We start from the raw sequence: 22,728 nt of genomic DNA, 5'->3' as shown, positions 1-22,728 counted from the left end.
GAATTGAACCCAGGTCCTTGGAGCTGTGAAGCAACAGTGCTAACCACTGCGCTACCGTGCTGCCCTGTCATTCATTTATCATGAATGACAGTGAGCCCAGCACTGATCCTTGTGGAACCCGGTTTTCCGTCTCCTGCCGCTCTGATTTCTTATCCTTTACCCTACTCTCTGCCTTATGTCTGGAAGCCAGTTAACAATCCATTCTGCTACTTGCCTCCTCACTGTCTATGTTCTGGTCTTATTCATTAGCCTACTTTTTTTTACTGGTTCACGGGATGTGGACATCGCTGGCTGGGCTGGCATTTATTGCCCATCCCTAGTTCCCTTGGAGGATAGCTGACAGTCAACCACATCACTGTGGCTCTGGAGTCACATGTATGTCATATCGCTAAGGACAGCAGTGAACCAGATGAGTTTTTTTAATGACAATTGACAATGATTTCACAGTCAAGTAAAACTTAATTTCAGACTTTTATTGAATTCAAATTTCATCATCTGCTATAGTGGGATTTGAACCCGGGTCTCCAGAGCACTATCTTGGATCTCTGGGTTACTAGTCCAGTGACAATATCACAATGGCACCTCTTGCCTAAAATGGCCTTATGTGGCCTTTCTGAACCCAAGGGAAATTACATCGACAGAGTTACTTCCTGGGTCAAGAAGTTTCTTCTGAATTCCTGATTTGCATTACCGTGTATCAATGCCCACAATTTTGTTTCTCCCCACAAGTGGAAATGTTGTCTATTCTATCGAAACAGTTCATCATTTTAAAACCTTCTATTGGGCTACACCTCAGTCTTCACTTTTCACAAGAAAAGTGACCCCAAGTCTGTTCTATTGGGGTGACCTGGTCAGCGCCGCTGCCTCACAGCGCCAGGGACCCGGGTTCGATTCCCAGCCTTGGATCACTGTCTGTGTGGAGTTTGCATGTTCTCCCCATGTCTGCGTGGGTTTCCTCTGTGTGCTCCAGTTTCCTCCCACAGTCTAAAAGACGTGCCGGTTAGGTGCATTGATCCAAACAGGCGCCGGAGTGGGGTGACTAGAGGAAGTTCAGAGTAACTTCATTGCAGTGTTAATGTAAGCCTTACTTGTGGCTAACAAATAAAAACTTTACTTTGTCTTGAAAGATATAACTGGATGGCACAGTGCTTAGCACGGCTGCCTCACAGTGCCAGGGACCTGGGTTTGATTCCCAGCCTTGGGTCATTGTCTGAGTGGAGTTTGCATGTTCTCCCCGTGTCTGTGCGGGTTTCTGCAGGGTGCTCCAGTTTCCTCCCACAGTCTGAAAGGCGTGCTGGTTTAATGCATTGGCTATGCTAAATTCTCTGTACCTGAACAGGTGCTGGAGTGTGGCGATGAAGGGATTTTCACAATAGCTTAATTACAGTGTTAATGTTAGCTTACTTGTGAGGGATAAATAACCTTTAACCTCACATTTTTGGTATCATCCTTGTAAATCTTTTTTTGCACCCTCTCTGATCCCTGTTACGTTTTTAACAAACATAGTCTGGCTGGTCTGGCGAGACTTTCCCCTTTGAGATCGATGATTATTTCATTATTATGTTTCTGGTTTCCAGATATTTTCTTTTTATTTGCTCATTTTGTCGGAATTCTATTTGTTTTCCTGCCAGCGATGTGTTCTATTGCTCTCCGGACATCTTCAATCTCCCTTCTTAATTTTAGCTGCAACATTAGCAATCTGCCAATCCTGACCTCTTTCAAACAAGTTATCAAACACAATGTGAATTGTGTCTCTTCCCTGGAATTTTTAAATGCTGGGCTGTAATCCTTCTGGACCACAGATCTTCTCATCCTCTTTGAGATTGGTTAGTTGTCTTAATATTTCTGCCCTTTTTGTTTTAAACGCAGTTACATAATTTCTAGTTGTTTCTGCCATTTCATTATCGCTGCTTGTGGTTTTATCCTGGCTGCCCCTACATGGTAGAATGTGGTAACCCTGCGTGGGGACAAAGATCAATGTGTCCCATGGGCCTTCCTCAGAATCCAGATGGTTCGTGTTGATTGTCCACCGTGGGGCTGCCGTTACTTCTCCTAATTGTTGTATTTATCCTCCCCCTTGTAGCTTTGAGAATGTGGTGATGAGTCTTCTTGTCCCGCAGCAGTGTGTGAGCTTGGCAGCATTAGGCAGACATGATCTGGAGCGTAGAACGAAAGAACTTTCTTTCTTCCGGGGCAGCGCGATGGCGCAATGGTTAGCGCGGCGGCCTAGTAGTGCCAGGGGCCTGGGTTCGATTCTGGCCTCAGGTCACTGTCTGTGTGGAGTCTGTATGTTCTCCCCATGTCGGCGTGGTTTCCTCCGGGTGCTCCGGTTTCCTCCCACAATCCAAAGATGCCCAGATTAGGTGGATTGGCCATGCTAAATTCTCCCTCAGTCTAACCGAACAGGTGCCGAAGTGTGGTGGCTAGAGGAATTTCACAGTAATTTCATTGCGGTGTTAATGTAAGCCTTACTTGTGATTAATAAATAAATGATACTTTACTTTAACTTGCATTTATATAGCACCTTTTTTGGTTCCAGGATTTTCCCCGTGTATTTTACAACCATGAAGTCACTTCTGTTGTGTGGCCGATGTGGGAATGAGAAATGCACCAGCTAACTTTACACAGCAAGTTTCCACAAACAGCATCGTGATGATGGCAGCATCATTGTTTAGTGATGCTGATTGAGTTGACTTGCACTGGATGTTAGTCAAGAGCAGGTGGTGAAGATGAATTTTCTCTGTTACCTGGCGGTGTGCAAGCTGTTTCTGCATCTTAAACAGCCTCAACAGGAGCGATTAACCCAACCCATACACATTGTATTTAATGGCGGACAGTGTAGAGGGAGCTTTACTCTGTATCTAACCCCGTGCTGTACCTGTCCTGGGAGTGTTTGATGGGGGACAGTGTAGAGGGAGCTTTACTCTGTATCTAACCCCGTGCTGTACCTGTCCTGGGGAGTGTTTGATGGGGGACAGTGTAGAGGGAGCTTTACTCTGTATCTAACCCCGTGCTGTACCTGTCCTGGGAGTGTTTGATGGGGACAGTGTAGAGGGAGCTTTACTCTGCATCTAACGCCGTGCTGTACCTGTCCTGGGAGTGTTTGATGGGGGACAGTGTAGAGGGAGCTTTACTCTGTATCTAACCCCGTGCTGTACCTGTCCTGGGAGTGTTTGATGGGGGGACAGTGTAGAGGGAGCTTTACTCTGCATCTAACCCCGTGCTGTACCTGTCCTGGGAGTGTTTGATGGGGACAGTGTAGAGGGAGTTTTACTCTGTATCTAACCCCGTGCTGTACCTGCCCTGGGAGTGTTTGATGGGGGGACAGTGTAGAGGGATCTTTACTCTGTATCTAACCCCGTGCTGTACCTGTCCTGGGGAGTGAGGAGTGTTGAAATTATTGCGTTTTTCCACACTCAATGTCCTCACACTGAGGAGCTGAAAAACCATAAAAAGTAAATGAGAATGAGCCTGGTTTAATGTTTGCTGTGAAAGCCTCACTGAGGCCGCAAGCTGCCTGAAATCTTCGGGATCCCAGTAATGCTGGGAGCTGTGGCCTGTGTAAATCACACTGTGTAAATCAGCCTTCTTTTCTGCAGCTCTATCTGTGCCTGTGAAGAATTTATTTTTGAAGCAATGATTATTTCAGCTCCCACTCAGTGCTGTGCTGAGCTATGAGTAACCCCTACAGTGGATTCCCTGCTGTGTGTGACTCACTCAGTTTGTGGGCATTCACTCAGTCATTCCGAAACTTTGTGCATGCTCTGACTCTAAATGCCTTTCAGTCATCTCGCAGGAGACCTTGCTGCTGGAGTTTCACTGCTTTAATTGGTTCAATAAATTGCTTCAATACCCAACCTATGAGGAAACCTCTCGTCCGCCTCCCTCGCAGACACTCCATGTTCAATGATGGCCTGACTGTGATTACAGGGAAGTACTGCATTAAAATAGCACCTTTCGCACCCTTAATATGGCCTGATCCAAACTCCAGGCAACGGAGTACTTTTGAAGTGTAAATACTGCCGTAATATCGGAAAACGCAGCTGTAATGATTTCAACAAGGCCAATGAGGTTAACCTCTTTGAATATGAGCTCCCTGATTGAGTTCATTAATGCCTCACCGCACCTCAGGGAGATTCACCTGCGTCGAAAAACGGGAGTGTCAGGCCTTCTGACCAGAATCATTCTGGGAGTGGAATGGAGTTTGTAAATAAAGGGAGTCTGGTGAAGGAACATCGCCCTCTGAGGAGTTATTTTAGCAGTAACCAATCTGTACGCAGCACCATCCCACAAACGGTGATGATATAGGAACATAGAGAATAGGAGGAGGCTGTGCCCCCCCTATTGAGCCTGCTCTGCCATTCATTATGATCATGGCTGATCATCCAACTCAATACCCTGATCCCCTCTTCCCCCACCACCCTCCCTATATCCTTAGATCTGCTTCGCCTCGAGTGCTATATCTCACTCATTCTTGAAAACATTCAATGCTCTGGCCTTAACTACTTGCTGTGGTATTGAGTACAATATGTTCACCACTCTCTCAGTGAAGAAATTTCTTCTCATCTCTGTCTTCAATGCTCTACCCTTTATCCTCAGATTGTGACCCCTGGTTCTGGACTCCCTCCCCACCATCAGGAACATCCTTTATGCATCTACCCTGTCTAGCCCGGTTAGAATTTTATAGGTTCCAATGAGATCCCCTCTCATTCTTCTGAACTCCAATAAATACAATCCGAATTGACTCAATCTCTCCTCTTACCTCAGTCCTGCCATCCCAGGGATCGATCTGGTAAACCTCCGCACTCCCTCTAGAGCAAAAATATTCTTCCTCAGATCTAGAGACCAAAACTGCACCCAGTATTCCAGGTGTGGCCTTACCAAGGCCCTGTGTAAATGAGCAGGCAATCTATCCTTTTAGGGATGTTGTTTGAAGAATAAAATTTAAAGTTTTAAAGCTTAAATTTTATTTATTAATGTCACAAGTAGGGTTACATTAACACTGTAATGAAGTTACTATGAAAATCCTCTAGTCACCACACATTCCGAGGCCTGTTCAAGTACACTGAGGGAAAGTTTAGCATGGCCAATGCATCTAACCAGCGTGTCTTTTGGATTGTGGGAGGAAACTGGAGCACCCGGAGGAAACCCACGCAGACACAGGGAGAACGTGCAGACTCCACACAGACAGTGACCTAAAGCAGGAATTGAACCCAGGTCCCTGGCGCTGTGGGGCAGCAGACCAAACCACCGTGCCACCATGAAAGGTGCCAGACCAATGCAAATTCTTTATTTTCTCCAGTGGTTCTTCTGACTGACTGAATCAGCAATGCCTCAAATCTCTACATGGATACGTTCACCAGTCTCATTCCTCTCAGAATTTCAACACTTCTTCCCAATGTTCTTGGACTGTTTCTCCCAATCACCGATGTGGAAGATGGCAAAATAAAACTTCACAAAATCTTCAAAGCCAGTGAAATGTTGCAAACCAAATCTATTCACTCGAATGTAAAGCATTTCTGCTCAGAATTGCCTCAAAATCAGGGCTGTTCATCAAGGAAGCAGCAACGGTCAACATTCCCGGTGTAGGGACGTGACCCACGGTTCAGAGCACGCGGACCAGGGGGAGCGGAACGTCAGGCCACCTCGCTGCTCACACCATCCAGTGACTGCCTCCCCTGTTGAAAGACAGAATGACGGTGTTTTATAGGGCAGCACGATGGCACAGTGGTTAGCACTGCCGCCTCACAGCACCAGGGACACGGGTTCAATCCCCAGCTTGGGTCACTGTCTGTGTTTGCACATTCTCCCCATGTCTGTGTGGGTTTCCTCCCATACTCCAAAGATGCGCGGGTCAGGTTGTTTGGCTGTGCTAAGTTGACGCTCGTGTCAGGAGTAAATATGTGGGGTTACAGGAATAGGGCTTGGATGGGATTGTGGTTGGTGCAGACTCGATGGGCAGGGTGGCCTCCTTCTGCACTGTGGGGGTTCTTTGGTTCCATGGCAGACTCGATGTGATGCCTTTTACAGCCGAAATGCCGAAAGTCTGGCCTCACATGTGAAGGATGATCGCTTGGGCGAGGAATCAGAGATCAGCAGAGAGTCTCAGACAGTCGATTAGAGGGGAAAAAGTGAAAAAAAGATTAAAAAGTTCCAGTGAAACATTGCAGTCATCCAGGACTCGCCTGACGTGAAGAATTGAATCTAAGCGATGTCTCACTGTTACATAAACACAGATCATGCTACTTGTTGTCAGTGGGATGTGTTAGCTTTTGTTCCTGTTGTGCTTCCCACAGTGTGCAGTGTGGTGAAAATTACTTTCTAAAGCTATTTCGTTTCGTTTCACACTCGGGTTTGTAAATAACTATTCTGCGACTCATGTTGTCATTCATTAACTCTATTAATACTTTTTAAATTCTTTGTGTTTGATCATACTTTTCCTTTCTCACATTAGAAGTTTCTGTGTCCACATCTTTAATGGATATTCCCACAGTGAACCCATCACCCTGTGTGTGATTCCCTCCCCGTATTGAGTTTATTTTAGAAAAGGCAGTGGCTCTAACAGTAACTCCTGGGTGTCACCAGCGATTACATCCTCTCATTCCAAAGAACGTCCGTTCCCCATTCGCTCTCTCCTCACTCTCCTTATCCTGTTTCCACAGCCCGATTATCAATGTCCCCAGTAACTTTATCAAAAATCCACTCTACCAAATGTCTATTTTTACCCAAATGCCCACCACGTTTCTTTCCTGGCACCCTCCTGATTTTTCTTCAGAAGTTTTAGTGTATTTGTTTACCAACTTGCCTTTTAAAAATCCACACAAGCGTTTCGTGATGATTCCAGGTTAGCACTGCTGCCTCGCAGCGCCATGGACCCAGGTTCGATTCCCGCCTTGGGTGACTGCCTGGGTGGAGTTTGCACATTCTCCCCATGCCTGCATGGGTTTCCTCCGGGTGCCCCGGTTTCCTCCCACAGACCAAAAGGGTTAGGTGGATTAGCCATGCTAAATTGCCCCTTAGTGTCCCAAGATATATAGGCTGAGGGGACTAGTGGGGTAAATATGTGGGGTTACTGGGTAAGCCTGGGTATGAGTGAGTGCAAATTCGAAGGGCCAAATGGCCTCCTTTTGCACTGTAGGGATTCTATGGTTCTCTGGGCATTGATGTCATATGTCATGACCTGTCCTTACATGGTTTGGTGTATAACGCATCTATGAAGCGCCTTGGGACTACAACAACAGTGCCTTGTATTTGTACAACCTTCCGTTGCATTAAAAGGTGCTACACAAATGCAAGGTGCTGCTGTTGTAGTGAGGCGTGTACGCGGGATCGCACTGTGCCAATCTGTAAGCTGCCCATGCGAGTCTGTGAAGGCTCTTTGATGCCGTGGCTTCTGTGAGATATAAACAGCCTCTCACATCAGGCAGACAGCCCGAGGAGCCAGCTCCTTAGTGAATGACCTCAGGTACTGAACCCATTAATGCTGAACGGTGTGCCGTGGATTAGAAAACTAATGCAGTCATTAGCAATGAAGATCTTAGCGGGTCAGCACACTGGTTCCAACTTCATTGTCTCCCAAGTAACCCAATGATGATCTTCGACTGACAAACATTAAAACGGAAGCACCTGTATTTTTAGACCATAAGACATAGGAGCAGAATTAGGCCACTCGGCCCATCGAGTCTGCTCTGCCATTTAATCACGGCTGATATTTTTCTCATTCCATTCTCCTGCCTTTTCCCCAGAATCCCTGATCCCTTTATTAATCTACCTCTGTATTAAAAACACTCAGTGACCTGGTCTTCAGGCAAAGAGTTCCACAGATCCATTGCTCTCTGGCTGAAGAAATTCCTCCTCATTTTTACAGCACCGAAAGCTGCAAATCACATCATGTCCCATGAAAAACTGAAGTTGAGTCACTTCTAAATATAGGAAATGCAGCAGCCAGTTTACACACAGCAAGATCTCACTAATAACCACGCGATGATAGGAGTTTCATGGCACAAGGGAGAACTTTTCTACTCTTTACAGAACACTGCTATGAGATTTTTGTTTTGTACCCACATGAGAATAGATAGGGCACATTCGATCTGAAAGACTGTGCCGCTGACAGTGTGGCACCCTCACAGTATTGCACTGGGACACCAGCCTCATTTATTTTTGTGCTCAAGCCTTATGGAGTAGGATTTGAACCCACAACCTCTAACTTGAAGACAAGAATACTTCCCACTGAGCCACAGAACATAAGAACACAAGAACATAAGAAATAGGAGCAGGAGTAGGCCATCTAGCCCTTCGAGCCTGCCCCGCCATTCAATAAGATCATGGCTGATCTGTCGCTGCTCAGTTCCACATTCCTGCCCTCTCCCCATACCCCTTAATCCCCTCTCTTATCAAAAACCCATCAACCCGCGTCTTAAAAATATTTAGCAAGGTAGCCTCCACCACTTCAACGGGCAGAGAATTCCAGAGATTCACCACCCTTTGAGTGAAGAAGTTCCTCCTCAACTCCGTTCTAAACCACCCCCCCTTTATCTTGAGGCTGTGCCCCCTAGTCCTACTATCCTTTCTGAGCGGGAAGAGTCTCTCCACCTCTATCCTATCCATCCCATTCATCATCTTATACGTCTCAATGAGATCTCCCCTCATTCTTCTAAACTCTAACGAGTACAAGCCTAGTTTATTCAGCCTCTCCTCATAGCTCAACCCCCTCAACTCTGGCATCAGCCTAGTAAACCTCCTCTGCACTCCCTCCAAGGCCAAAATATCCTTGCGTAAGTACGGCACCCAAAACTGCACACAGTACTCCAGCTGCGGCCTCACCAATGCCCTATACAGCTGCAGCAAGACCTCCCTACTTTTATATTCAATCCCCCTCGCTATGAAGGCCAGCATCCCATTCGCCTTCCTGACCACCTGCTGCACCTGCAAGCTGGATTTTTGCGACTCATGCACAAGGACCCCGAGGTCCCTCTGCACCGTCGCCTGCTGCAGTTTTTCTCCACGTAAGTAATAGTCCTTCCTACCATTATTCCTACCAAAGTGGACCACCTCGCACTTGCCAACATTAAATTCCATTTGCCATTTCCTGGCCCATTCGCCCAGCCTATCTAGATCCTTCTGCAGACTCTCCACACCCTCCGCACAATTTGCCTTTCCACCAATTTTGGTGTCATCAGCAAATATGAATGTTAACCATGTGGTACATCATAGAAACTAGAAGCTGGAGGAGGCCATTTGGCCCTTCGAGCCTGCTCTACCATTGATTTTGATCATTGAATTCAATATCCTTACCCTCCCTGCCCCCCATATCCCTCGATCCCTTTGGCCCCAAGAGCGAGCTCTAATTTCTCCTTGAAATCAGACAATGTTTTGGCCTCAGCTACATTCTGTGATAATGAATTCCACACATTCACCACTCTCTAGGTGAAGAAATCTCTCCTCACCTCAGTTCTAAAAGATTTACCCCTTATCCTCAAACTATGCCCCCTAGTTCTGGACTCCCCCGCCATGGAGAACATTCTTTCTGAATCTATCCTGTTAGAATTTTATAAGCTTCTATGAGATCCTCCCCCACTCTTCTAAACTCCAATGAATATAATCCTAACTAATTTAGTTTCTCATATGACAGACCTGCCATCCCAGGAATCAGCCTGGTAAACCTTTGCTACACTCCTTCTATAGCAAGGGCATCCTTCCTCACATAAGGACACCAACCCTTCAGGTTTGGCCTCATCATCCTGTACAATTGCAGTTAAAGATCTCTACTCCAGCAGTTAAATCTTCGCTATGAAGACGTACAAGCCAATTGCTTTCTTTACTGCCTGCTGTACCTGCACACTTACTTTCAGTGACTGATGCACAAGGACTCCAAGGTCTCGTTGAGTATCCGCCTCTCTCAATTTACACCCAGTCAAGTAATAATCTGCCTTCCTATTATTGCTGCCAAAGTGGATAACCTCACATTTATCCACATTATGCTGCATCTGCCATGCAGATACCCACACACTCAGCCTGTCCAAATCACACTGAAGTATTTCTGCATCTTCCTCACAGCTTATCCTCCCACCCAACTTTGTATCATCTGCAAATTCAGAGATAATACATTTAGTTCCCTCTTCCAAATCATTAATATATAATGTGAACAGTTGGAATCCCAGCACAGATCCCTGCGGAACCCCACTAGTCACTGCCTGCCAATCAGAAAAGAAAAGACCCATTTATGCCAACTCTTTGCATCCTATCATGTAATTGAAATTTCAATAATACACAGTTTAGGTAATAATGTATGATTGTGGTCACTCCGTAACCCAAAATTCATAGTTTAGGAATCTCTTCCCTACAAATCTCTTTGGTGGAATTTTTTGAGACAGTTCCCTGCCAATTCAGGAATTCCTGTTGATCTGGGAATTCTGTGCTCAGTAGAGACATTTTAATTTGCTCAGAAACACACAATGCAATCTGAAAACAAGTGGTGAAAGCTCAGTCACTGACTATATTAGTTATTCTTTCTTTGGGTAAAGATGCGAAAGTAAAGACCACCGGCCTGTAACACTGCGATTCTTTGCCGTAATTTTCATCTTCATACGAATTCTGAATTCTTTACATTTTCAGTGTAATTTGATCTTTGCCGGAAAGGGTTAACAGTTTGATTCTGTCGGTGGAAGTTTCATTGTGTGGTATCTGTTACATAAACAGTGTGGATTAATATGGCAGGAGCTGAACTACTTAATTAACTCAAACGGTGAAGGGCTGAAATCTAATAAAGAAAATTAAAAGATGTTAATTTCCTGTATTAAAGACAGCAAGAGGCACTGAATAAAAGATAGAGAAATGATAAAGAGATTAACCATAGTGTAAAGTCAAGTAGGGGGTATCTCGAGCCCTAAGGGAAAATCCTTCAAAATTCTTTTTTAGATTTATTTTTTATTGCCAGTTTCCCTTCCTGCTGTTGACTCCACACTGAGTCTTCCTGGATTGCATCCAGATCCCATCAGGCATTTGACACAAGCGTGTACCCCATTTTAACCTGTCAGGACGAGGGCAGCAAACACATGGGAATGCTGGAAATTCCCCTCTAAGTCTCACACAATCCTAACCTAAAATTATATCAACGTCGCTGGGTCAAAGTTCTGCACTCCCTTTCCTAACAGCACTGTGGGTGTACCTACAGTAAAGGCAACTCATCACCACCTTCTCAAGGGGAATTAGGGATGGGCAATGAATGCCAATGACACTCGCATCCCCTGAAAGAATTGGTCCAGGAAGTGTCCCATCACACAGAGACAATTCGCTGTCGTGTTGAATGAGGGAACTGTAGGCTCTTCCTGAATGAATAAAGAAGAACAAAGGATAGTACAGCACAGGATCAGACCCTTCAGCCCACCAGCCTGCGTCAACACATGATGCCTTTCTAAACTAAAGACCTTTTGCCTCTACGCGGCCTTCATCCCTCTATCCCCTTCCTATTCATGTATTTGTCATGTATTGCTATTGTACCTGCTTCTGTCATTCCCTCTGACAGCGTATTCCAGGCACTTACCAACCTCTATGAAAAGAACTTGCCTCTCACATCCCCTTTAAACTTTCCCCCTTTTACCTTAAACCTGTGTCCCCCAGTAATTGACATTTCCACCCTGGGGAAAAAAAACTCCAACTATCCATCCTATCACTGCCTCTCATCATTTTGTAAATTTCTGTCAGGTAGCCTCTCAGTCTCTGATTTTCAAGTGAAGACAAGTCAAGTTTGTTCATTCTCTGCTCATAGTTAATATCCTTCAAACCAGGCAACATCCTGGTAAACCTTCTTTCCACTCTTTCCAAAACCTCCACATCCTTCTGGTACCGCGGTGACCAGAACGGCACACAATATTCCAAATGTGGCCCAAGTAAAATTCTTTGCAGTTGCAACATGATTTTCCAGTTTTTATACTCGATGCATGATAAAGGCAAGCATGCCGTATGCCTTTTTGACCATCCTATCCGCTTGTTTTGAATGAACTAGGAAGCGGCTGAATGATCTTTTTGATCTGTATTTACCTGTGATGTGGAGATGCCAGCATTGCACTGGGGTGGGCACAGCAAGAAGTCTCACAACATCAGGTTAAAGTCCAATAGGTTTATTTGGAATCCTGAGCTTTCAGAGCGCTGCTCCTTCGTCAGGTGAGTAGAGAGGTAAGTTTCACAAACACGGCATATATAGACACAGACACAATTGCAAAATAATTACAAATTAGAATGTGAAGAATGGTTGGGATGCGAGTCTTCACAGGTAATCAAGTCTTTACAGGTATGAACAGTACAAGTGGAGAGAGGGATAATTACAGGTTAAAGAGGTGTGCATTGTCTCAAGGGCAGTTAGTGAGATTTTGCAATCCCAGACCAAATGGTGGGGGTTACATGTAGCGTGACATGAACCCAAGATCCCAAGGTTGTCCTCACGCATGTGGAACTTGGCTATCAGTCTCTGCTCGGCTATTCTGCATTGTACAGCTGAGACCTTGGGTTCATGTCATCTGCAATTATCCCTCTCTCCACACACATTGTTCATGCTTGTAAAGACTTGATTACCTGTAAAGACTCGCATTCCAACCATTCTTCACATTCCAATCTGTAATTATCTTGCAATTGTATCTTTGTCTATATATGCTGTGTTTGTGAACTAACCTCCACTCACCTGATGAGCGCTCCCAAAGCTCGTGATTCCTAATAAACCTATTGGACTTTAACCTGGTGTTGGGAGACTCCTTACTGGATCTACCTGTGGGAGTGGCTGCAATCCAAATTTTGGTGATTGAACTTCAGGAACTCTCAGGAATGTTTGGTAACATTCGGCATTACAGGGTTGGAGGAGTCAAACAGAATATTTTGTTATCAATCTTCACTGAGTAAGATCTTTATTGAAAACCAGTTGTCAGTGAGCTGCATAAGCAGAGTTGGAGGGCTCATTATAGGGACTTTTCAGTAACACAGCAAACCTTGCAGTTTTACATGTAAGCTGTTCCAAATATTGTTTGAGAAATTGTGTCAGGAAAAGAGTTTCAATGAAATAGCAAATTGTCTCTCCAACTGTTCCCTTGCACATGATCTGAACTGAAAAACTTGAATAATTGAGGATTCTGCTTAGGATAGTTCCCTGGTGACCAAAGGAGAAGGATATGGAAGCTGAAGAGCGTTGTGAGGAATTGACCCAAGTTTCCATATGTTTACTATTGAGTTCTCTTTTAAAGGCCATTTATATATCATTGATCTGCATCCTGGCCTGTTAACAGATTAAAAATAAATCTGATTGCCATCTTTCATTATTGAAGCAAACAAATAAATAGATTGCAATCTCATCACCATTTTTATCTCACAAAATTCATTTGTCACTTACATCAATCAGACACTTAATAACCGCGGAAAGTAAATAAATACAAGGTCACATCATTTCAGTGCGGGAAAAAAGGATTGGAACTGTGTGGTTCGAGAATTGGCTTTGGGTTTTTCTCCGCTATCACCCAACATCAATCAGCAGGTGCCGATCGCTCAGGGGTTAGCCATGGCTCAGATCTGTGGGTGGCATGATGGTTATCACTACTGCCTCACAGTGTCAGGGACCCAGGTTCAATTCCAGTTTTGGGTCACTGTCTGTGCAGAGTCCGCACATTCTCCACGTGCCTGCATGGGCTTCCATTGGGTGTTCCAGTTTCTTCCCACAGATGTGCTGGTTCGGTGGATCGGCCATGCTAAATTGCACCCAAGTATCAGGGGGATTAATGGGGTGTTTATGTGGGGTTGCAGGGGTAGGGCCTGGGTGGGATGGTTGTCAGTACAGGCTCGATGGTCCGAATGGCCTCCTCCTTCTGCTCTGTAGATTCTATGGCCTGACTTCAGAGATGGCTGTGGTTAATTCCTGCTGACACTCTGAGTGCAGGACTGAGCCGATGTTACACTGGTGGAGGGGCCATTTTTCAGGTGCTGGTGACAACATTCTAGTTTAATCGTCAGCATAGTTTTATTTCTCTGCTTTAAACATCAAGACCACGCCATCATTATCTTGCTGGAGTCTTTAAGGTGGCACTGATTCCTCTCACCAGTCAGTAAATAATTCATTTTAACCCTTGCAGAGACTTGAGCTAAGATGCTCGGCTCTCCTAACTCACATGAAGTTGGAATGTTGTATTTAAGGTACAAGGAACAGCTGGATAGGCTTGGATTGTTCTCTTTAGAAGAGAGAAGGCTGAGGGGGGACATGATTCAGGTCACATAAGGGGACGAAGTAGAAAGGGTCGAGAGCTTCAGGTTTTTAGGTGTCCAGATCACCAACAGCCTGTCCTGGTCCCTCTATACTGACATTATGGTTAAAAAAGCCCACCGATGCCTCTACTTTCTCAGAAGGCTAAGGAAATTTGGCATGTCAGCCATGGCTCTCACCAACTTTTACAGAAACACCATAGAAAGCATTCTTTCTGGTTGTATCACAGCTTGGTATGGGCTCCTGCTCTGCCCAAGACCGCAAGGAACTACAAAAGATCGTGAATGTAGCCCAATCCATCACACAAACCAGCCTCCCATCCATTGACTCTGTCTATACTTCCCACTGCCTCAGCAAAGCAGTCAGCATAATTAAGGACACCACGCGCCCCAGACATTCTCTCTTCCACCTTCTTCCTTCGGGAAAAAGATACAAAAGTCTGAGGTCACGTACCAACTGACTCAAGAACAGTTTCTTCTCTGCTGCTGTCAGGCTTTTGAATGGACCTATCTTGCAATAAGTTGATCTTTCTTGACACCCTATCTGTGACTATAACACTACATTCTGCTCTCTTAGAATCTCTACAGTACAGAAAGAGACCATTTGGCCCATCAAGTCTGCTCTGACCACAATTCCACCCAGGCACTACCCCGTATCCCTACACATTTACCTACTAATCCCTCTAACCTATGCATTTCAGGACACTAAGGGCAATTTTAGCATAGCCAGTCAATCTAACCCGCACATCTTTGGAGTGTGGGAGGAAATCGGACCATCTGGAGGAAACCCATGCAGACACGAGGAGAATGTACAAACTCCACACAGACAGAGACCCAAGCCGGGAATTGAACCCAGGTACCTGGAGCTGTGAAGCAGCAGTGCAAACCACTGTGCTACCGTGCCACCCTGCTCTCTCTCCTTTCCTTCTCTATGAACGGCATGCTTTTTCTGTATAGTGCCCACTGTATGTTAATACATGTGACAATAATAAAGCAAGTGAAATCATTGAGGTGTATAAGATTATGAGAGGTTTGGGCAGCGTGAGTAGACCTGGGTTCCCCCTGGTTGAGGGGTCAGTCACGAGGGGACAGAGTTTTAGGGTGAGGGGTCAGGAGATTGAGAGGGGATTGGAGAAAAATCTTCTTCACTTGGAGGATGGTGGGAATCTGGGATGCACTGCCTGGGGAGGTAATGGAGGCCGGAAATCTTACAACATTTAAAGAGTATTCGGATGAGCATTTGAAACATTGTAATAATCAAGGATATGGGACAAGGACATGGAAAATGGCACAGAGTAAAATGGGTAAAATCCTTTCCCCCAACCGATGGATATCGCCACCCCACCTCCAATTGTCACACTGGATATTGCCCCTCGCTCCCCCCAAATCACCTCCCTGGACATAGTCACCCCACGCCTCCACACCAAACGCCACCCCTGCAGGGTTCTACCCACTGTCCAATCATCACTGTAGTTCATTACCACCCTCCCACGATCACCCTCCCCCCACCCCCATTGCCTCCTCGGTTGATTACCCCACCCCACAACCTGCACGATCACAGCCCCCACCAATCAACCCCCCCAACAGGGCTTCCTCACCTCTCCCCATCAGGTCCCATCTCTTCTCAGGCTTTGCCCCTTCTGCACTCTCCCAGGCTCTACCCCCTCAGGCCCCACCCCTTCCCAATGCCAGATGCCCAGTGGGCAGGGCCAGGGTGCCAGGCTGGCAGTGCCAGGTAGGCACTGCCCCATGGGCACTGCTCAGCTCAGCTCTGCTCCCAATCACCCAGGGGGTCTCAATGGCCTCTGTCTCACTGGTGAGGCCATCACGTCTGGTTCTTGTTGATGGGGACCACCTGTGATCCTCGCTGGCAAGAGCCTCGACTGGTACCTTCCTGGGCACATGGCTGACTTCATTGGCAAAAGTTCTGGTACGATCGCAAGAGGGGAGAAACCCCTATCTTATCGCCTGCCACGCCAATCGAGCAGCAGGATGAGCCCATGACTCTCTGACTGTTAGAAGGGCTTAATAAATAATCTTGTAATATGGAGTCCTTCAGGGGCAAAGAGATTGATTAAGAGAGCAAACAGAGAGAGTGAGAATCAACTTGCAGTTGGCATAAAAGCTACCCATTAAAGCCTCTGCAAGTATATAAAAATAGATTAGTGAAGGCAAATGTAGGTCCCTTACTCCTGAAACAGGAGAATTTATAACAGCGAATACAGAAATTGCAGAGCAATTAAACAGTTACATTAGCATAGGATTTGAATCCCCAGCAGCTGGACTTTTATTACATATAAAACTCCAAAAGCTTCATGGGCATAAACATTGGAAACAATTGTAGTCAAACAAAACATGTCGATATTGCGACCGAGTCAACACTGGGGCATTAGTATCTCAGACAATGCAATGGTTATCAGACAATCCAGTTGAAGAAATTGGGAGACCATCAGATGCCATAAATAAGTAACTAATTAAATGCAGTAATTACTTAAAACATATTAAATATGGCAGGACAGGTGATGTGCTAAGGCTGCAGCATGTGGGAGCTCCTGGGTAACATTGTGATCCAGGGCAAACATATTGCAGTAAATGTTTGTGGCTTGAGGAACTTCGGTTCAGAGTCACTGAGCTGGAGACTGAGCTGCAGACACTGTGACACATCAGGGAAAGAGAGAGTTACCTGAGTGCTTTGTTTCAAGAGATGGTCACTCCCTTTAGGATAGGGTCTTCCAGTTTGGTCAGTGGTCAGAGACAGGGGGCTGTGACTGCCACTGAAACGGTGGTATAATTCAGGTCAGAAACTCCAAAACCAGTCTTCCTCCTAACAACGCAGGGTCATAAACTAATCCCAGAAAGTACCTGAGGCCCAGAATACAAATAAACAAAACTCCATTTGAACCATTGAAGGAGCAATAAAAGGACTTCTAGCAGCCAGCTCAGCAACAGTGAAACCAAAAGGCCAGCTTACAACTGCAGAGAACATGATTTTAAAAAAACATTTCTTAAAGGTACACCAGTGTCACACAGGTAAGGGGACACAAAGGACAGGAGTGTCAGCTGCTGCAATTGTCCAATGGGTTTGAGGTTCTTTTCATCTTGTTGAGAGTGGGAGCTACGGGGTAAATGAGCTGAATGACCACATGGCACAGGAAGGCATTCAAGTGATGGGAGCAGAAAGGAATGTAATGATTATAAAGGACAGTATAACGAGGAGCATAGACACTATTCTCTGTAGGAAGGAGCGAGAATCCAGATGGCTGTGTTACCTTCCTGATGCTAGGGTTTGAGATATTTACTCCATGCTGGAGAGAAGCATGCAATAGGAGGGGTGGAGAGGATCACATTATTGTGATCCATGTAGGTACCAACAACATTGGTAGAATGAAGAAACAGGTTCTGCATAGAGAGTCTGAGGAACAACAGAACCTCCAAGATTACCATCACTGTATTATTCCACATGTAAATTAGTACTGATACACAACATTAGAGAGATAAGTATATGGTGCAAAGTGTTGGAGAAGTGGGTTTCAGTTCATGGGGAACAGCTTTACTTCTGCTGAATGGACCTATCTTACATTAAGTTCTCTACACCCTAGCTATGACTGTGACACTACATTCTGCACCCTCTCCTTTCCTTCTCCCCTATATACTCTATGAATATATGCTCTGTCTGTATAGAGAGCAAGAAACAGCACTTTTCACTGTGTGTTAATACAAGTATTAACATTGTGATAATAATAAATCAGATCAAAGTAGGTTTGCAAAGCAAAGGGATGTGGCAACATTGCAAAGCAGTTATTTTGGTAATGATACCCAGAGTGTGACAGGAAGAGATATAGTGTACAAACATAAACAACAGCAGCACACAGGGTCAAAATGGGAAAAAAATGTTAACAAGGCAAAATTAACAGCCCTTTACTTAAATACATGCTGTATTCAGCACAAAATTAATATATTAACTGTTTCTCCAGAGGACACTCTTCAAAATGCAGCTAATGAAAATACAACAAAATTTACTCCAACTTATAAATCAAAGAAAGTGTTTAATAAAGAAACATCATTACTCTAAACTTGGAGCCTCACCCTGGACCACTCCAAGCTCCACATCATTCTACATAGCTCCTTATTTATAGTAATCAGCTGGTCAGCTGACTATTACATCACTCTGTGATTGGTTCCATGTTTCACTGGGTCAGCTGACCCTTACACCTTGTTCCCATTGGTCACGCTACATCCAATACAAAGTTGTCACAGGTTACATTCTAACATTAACAACACAAGTTGAGGTCAATGGGTGTGGTCTTATCGCCATGGCAGTGTCACGCTTACACGGAGCAAAACTGGGAACTAAATATTCAGGGGTTATGCGACTTCTCATAAGGACAGACAGGATGGAAAGAGTGGTGGGATAGCTCTGTCAGTACGAGATGGAATAAATACAAGAGCAAGAACTGATCTTGGATTGGAAGATGCAGAATCCATAAGGATGGAGGTCAGAAAGAACAAGGGGAAGAAGATATTGGTGGGAGCAGTTTTTCAGCCTCTTAACAGTGGCTATCTAGTCGGATGAAGAATAAATCAGGAAATAATGAGGGCATGTAAAAAAGGCAGTACATTAATCATACGTGACTTTAAGTTTCAGTTGGACTGGGAAAAGAAAATTGACAGAAGTAGCCATAGGGAAGAATTCATTGAGTGCATTTGGTACAGTTTCCTAGAACAATATCTTGTGGTTCCAACCAGGGATCGGGCTATTTTGGATCAGGTAATATGGAAGCAAAAGATTCTCTAGGAAACAATGATCATAACATGGTAGAGTTTAGCATTCAGTTTAAGAGTGAGGAACATGGGTCAGGAACAACTGTGCTAAATGTAAATAAGGATAATTTCTAAGGAACGAGACAGACTTGGCTGGCGTGGACTGGGAAAGGAGTTTAGTAGAAAAGGCGATCGATCGATCAGCAATGGCAAACGTTTATGTAAATATTTCATGACTCACAACGACGATATATCCCAGTGGGAAAGACGGATTCTAGCAAGATGATAAATCAGCCATGGTTAATGAAGGAAGTTAAGGATAATATTAACCTGAAAGAAAAAGGTTACCGCATGGCAAAGATTAGTGGTAAACCAGAGGATTGTGAAAATTTTAAAAACCAGCAACTGATGACCAAAAGAAATCTGGGATAAGATAAACTATGAGGGTAAATTAGGGAAGGAGTTTAAAAATAGGGAAGTCTTGCTAAAACTATGCAAGGCACTATTTAGACCACACCTGGAATACTGTGTACAGTTTGATCTCTTTATCTAAGGAAAGATATATTGGCATTGGAGGCAGTCCAGAGGAGGTTCACTCAGTCGATCCTGGGTATGGAGGGATTTTCTTATGAGGGGCTCAACCTGTCCTCATTGGACTTTAGAAGAATGAGTGGTGACATTATTGAGGCATATAGGATTCTTATGGGGGCTTCACAGGTTGCATTCAGCAAAAATTCTACAAGGCACACTTTGGAGCGTAGTGTAATGGATGGGTACGGCTCCAACAACACTCAAGAAGCTCGATACCATCCAGGACAAAGCAGCCCAGCTCGATCAACACTGCCCATCACCTTAAACATTCACTCCCTCCATTAGTGGTGCACAACGGCAGTAGTGTGTACCATTTACAAGATGTGCTACAGCAACACATCAAGACTTCTTCAGAAGCTTCTTCCAAACTTACAACCAGCTAGAAAGACAACGGCAGCAGAAACAAGGATGCTCCACCATCTTCAAGTTTCCCTCCAAGTCACTCACCATCCTGACTTGGAAATATATCAATCATCGTCACTGGGTGAAACTCCTCCCTAACAGCACAGTGGATGTACCTACACCACAAGGACTGCAGCTGTTTAAAAAAGTGTCACACCATCACCATCCTAAGGGAATTCAGGATGGAGAATAATTCATCCTGTGAGTGAATTTATAAAAATTAAAGTCAAGAACAGTCGCTTATAAAATTTGTTCCTAAACTAACATCGCTAAAGTAAGTTAGGAGCTCCTGATTTTGATTTATTATTGTCACATGTATTAAAATATAGTGAAAAGTATTGTTTCTTGTGTGCTATACAGACAAAGCATACCATTTATAGAGAAGGAAAGGAGAGAGTGCAGAATGTGGTGTTGCAGTCATAACTGGGATGTAGAGAAAGATCAACTTAATGCAAGGTAAGTCCATTCAAAAGTCTAACAACAGCAGGGAAGAAGCTGTTCTTGAGCCGGTTGGTACATGACCTCAGACTTTTGTATCTTTTTCCTGATGGAAGAAGGTGGAAGGGAGAATGTCTGGGGTGCATGGGGGTCCTTAATTATGCTGGCTGCTTTGCCGAGGCAGCGGGAAGTGTAGACCGAGTCAATGGATGGGAGGTTGGTTTGTGTGATGGATTGGGCTACATTCAAGACTTTTTGTAGTTCCTTGTGGTCTTGGGCAGAGCAGGAGCCCATACCAAGCTGTGACACAGCCAGAAAGAATGCTTTCTGTGGTGCATCTGTAAAAGGTGGTGAGAGTCGTAGCTGACATGCCAAATTTCCTTAGTCTTCTGAGAAAGTAGAGTCCTTTACCCTATTGCTCATAAGTTCATAAGATATAGGAGCAGAATTAGGCCATTCGGCCCATTGAGTCCACTCTGCCATTCGATCATGACTGATATGCTCCTCATCCCCATTTTCCTGCCTTTTCCCCATAACCCTTCAACCCATTACCAATTAAAAATCTGTCTAACTCCTCCTTAAATTTACTTTGTCGCAACATCAATCGCAGTTTGGGGTAGCGAATTCCACAGATTCACAACCCTTTGGGAGGAGTGGTTTCTGTTGGTGGGATCTTGCTGTGCATGCATTGCCTGCTACATTTCCTGGGTTACAACAGTAACTATACTTCAAATGTACTCCATTGGCTGTGATGTGCTTTGGGGATATCCTGAGGTGGTGGAAGTTCTCTCGTGCTCAGGATATCAAAATGTGGCACACTCCCATGACCTGGGATGTGCTTAAATTGGCCCCCGGGACCTGTTCAAATGTACGAAAGTGTCGACCTGGGAACAGGAGCGGCCGCTAATGACGTGCCTGTTGTACATCTGATGAAAGTTCTCATTAGCTGAAGCTAAACTGCCTCGGAACGTCACAGTCAAGTTATCAGGGGGTTAATAGTAGGGGTTTGTACTTTGGAATAAATTTGCTTTGAAATAGTGTACGAGGCTGTAGGTCGCTGCAGGCTTGTCAATGTCAAGGAAGCAATGGAATACAAAAAAACAGTTAATGCATTTGATAAGATTAAGATTCCACTTGACTCCGGCGCACAGCGTGACTTGTTGGAGGCTTGAAGAGCTGGAAGGGGATGCAAAAGATGGACGAAACAATCAGCGTAACACTCACTCTCTTTGTAAGAAAAGAAACACCCTGCATTTATCTAGCACCTTCCTCAGCCTTGGGACCTTTCACTGAACAAAGCAGCCAATTCTGAAGTGTAGTCACCCTCCTGATGTGAGAAAAGCAACAACTATTTTGCGCACAGCAAGATCCCATATAAAGCAATGTAAAACAGAGGTTTTTTTTGTTAAGGTTAAAAACAGAAGATTCTGGAAAACCACAGCAGCTCTGGCAGCAACTGGAGAGGGAGAAAATAGAGTTAATGTTTGGGTTGAAAATGACACTTCTTCAGAACTTTGCTACTGTTGATTGAGAGCAGGGCAGAACATTGTTAACTCCCCTTGGGTTAGCAATGCTGTCTCACAGTGCTTAGGGAGTGCCGCACTGTCAGAGGGTCAGTGCTGAGGGAGTGCCTCACTGTCAGAGGGTCAGTACTGAGGGAGTGCCGCACTGTCAGAGGGTCAGTGCTGAGGGAGTGCCGCACTGTCAGAGGGTCAGTACTGAGGGAGTGCCGCACTGTCAGAGGGTCAGTGCTGAGGGAGTGCCGCACTGTCAGAGGGTCAGTGCTGAGGGAGTGCCGCACTGTCAGAGGGTCAGTGCTGAGGGAGTGCCGCACTGTCAGAGGGTCAGTGCTGAGGGAGTGCCGCACTGTCGGAGGGTCAGTGCTGAGGGAGTGCCGCACTGTCAGAGGGTCAGTACTGAGGGAGTGCCGCGCTGTCAGAGGGTCAGTGCCGAGGGAGTGCCGCACTGTCGGAGGGTCAGTGCTGAGGGAGTGCCGCACTGTCAGAGGGTCAGTGCTGAGGGAGTGCCGCACTGTCAGAGGGTCAGTGCTGAGGGAGTGCCGCACTGTCGGAGGGTCAGTGCTGAGGGAGTGCCGCACTGTCAGAGGGTCAGTGCTGAGGGAGTGCCGCACTGTCGGAGGGTCAGTGCTGAGGGAGTGCCGCACTGTCAGAGGGTCAGTATTGAGGGAGTGCCACACTGTCAGAGGGTCAGTACTGAGGGAGTGCTACACTGTCAGAGAGTCAGTACTGAGTGAGTGCTGCACTGTCAGAGGGTCAGTACTGAGGGAGTGCTGCACTGTCA

This window comes from Carcharhinus amblyrhynchos, chromosome 22 (assembly GCF_965287045.1).
Source record: "Carcharhinus amblyrhynchos chromosome 22, sCarAmb.v2.hapA, whole genome shotgun sequence".
Lineage (NCBI taxonomy): Eukaryota > Metazoa > Chordata > Chondrichthyes > Carcharhiniformes > Carcharhinidae > Carcharhinus > Carcharhinus amblyrhynchos.
The sequence above is the reverse complement of the archived record's forward strand: the minus strand, read 5'-3'. Positions refer to the sequence as shown.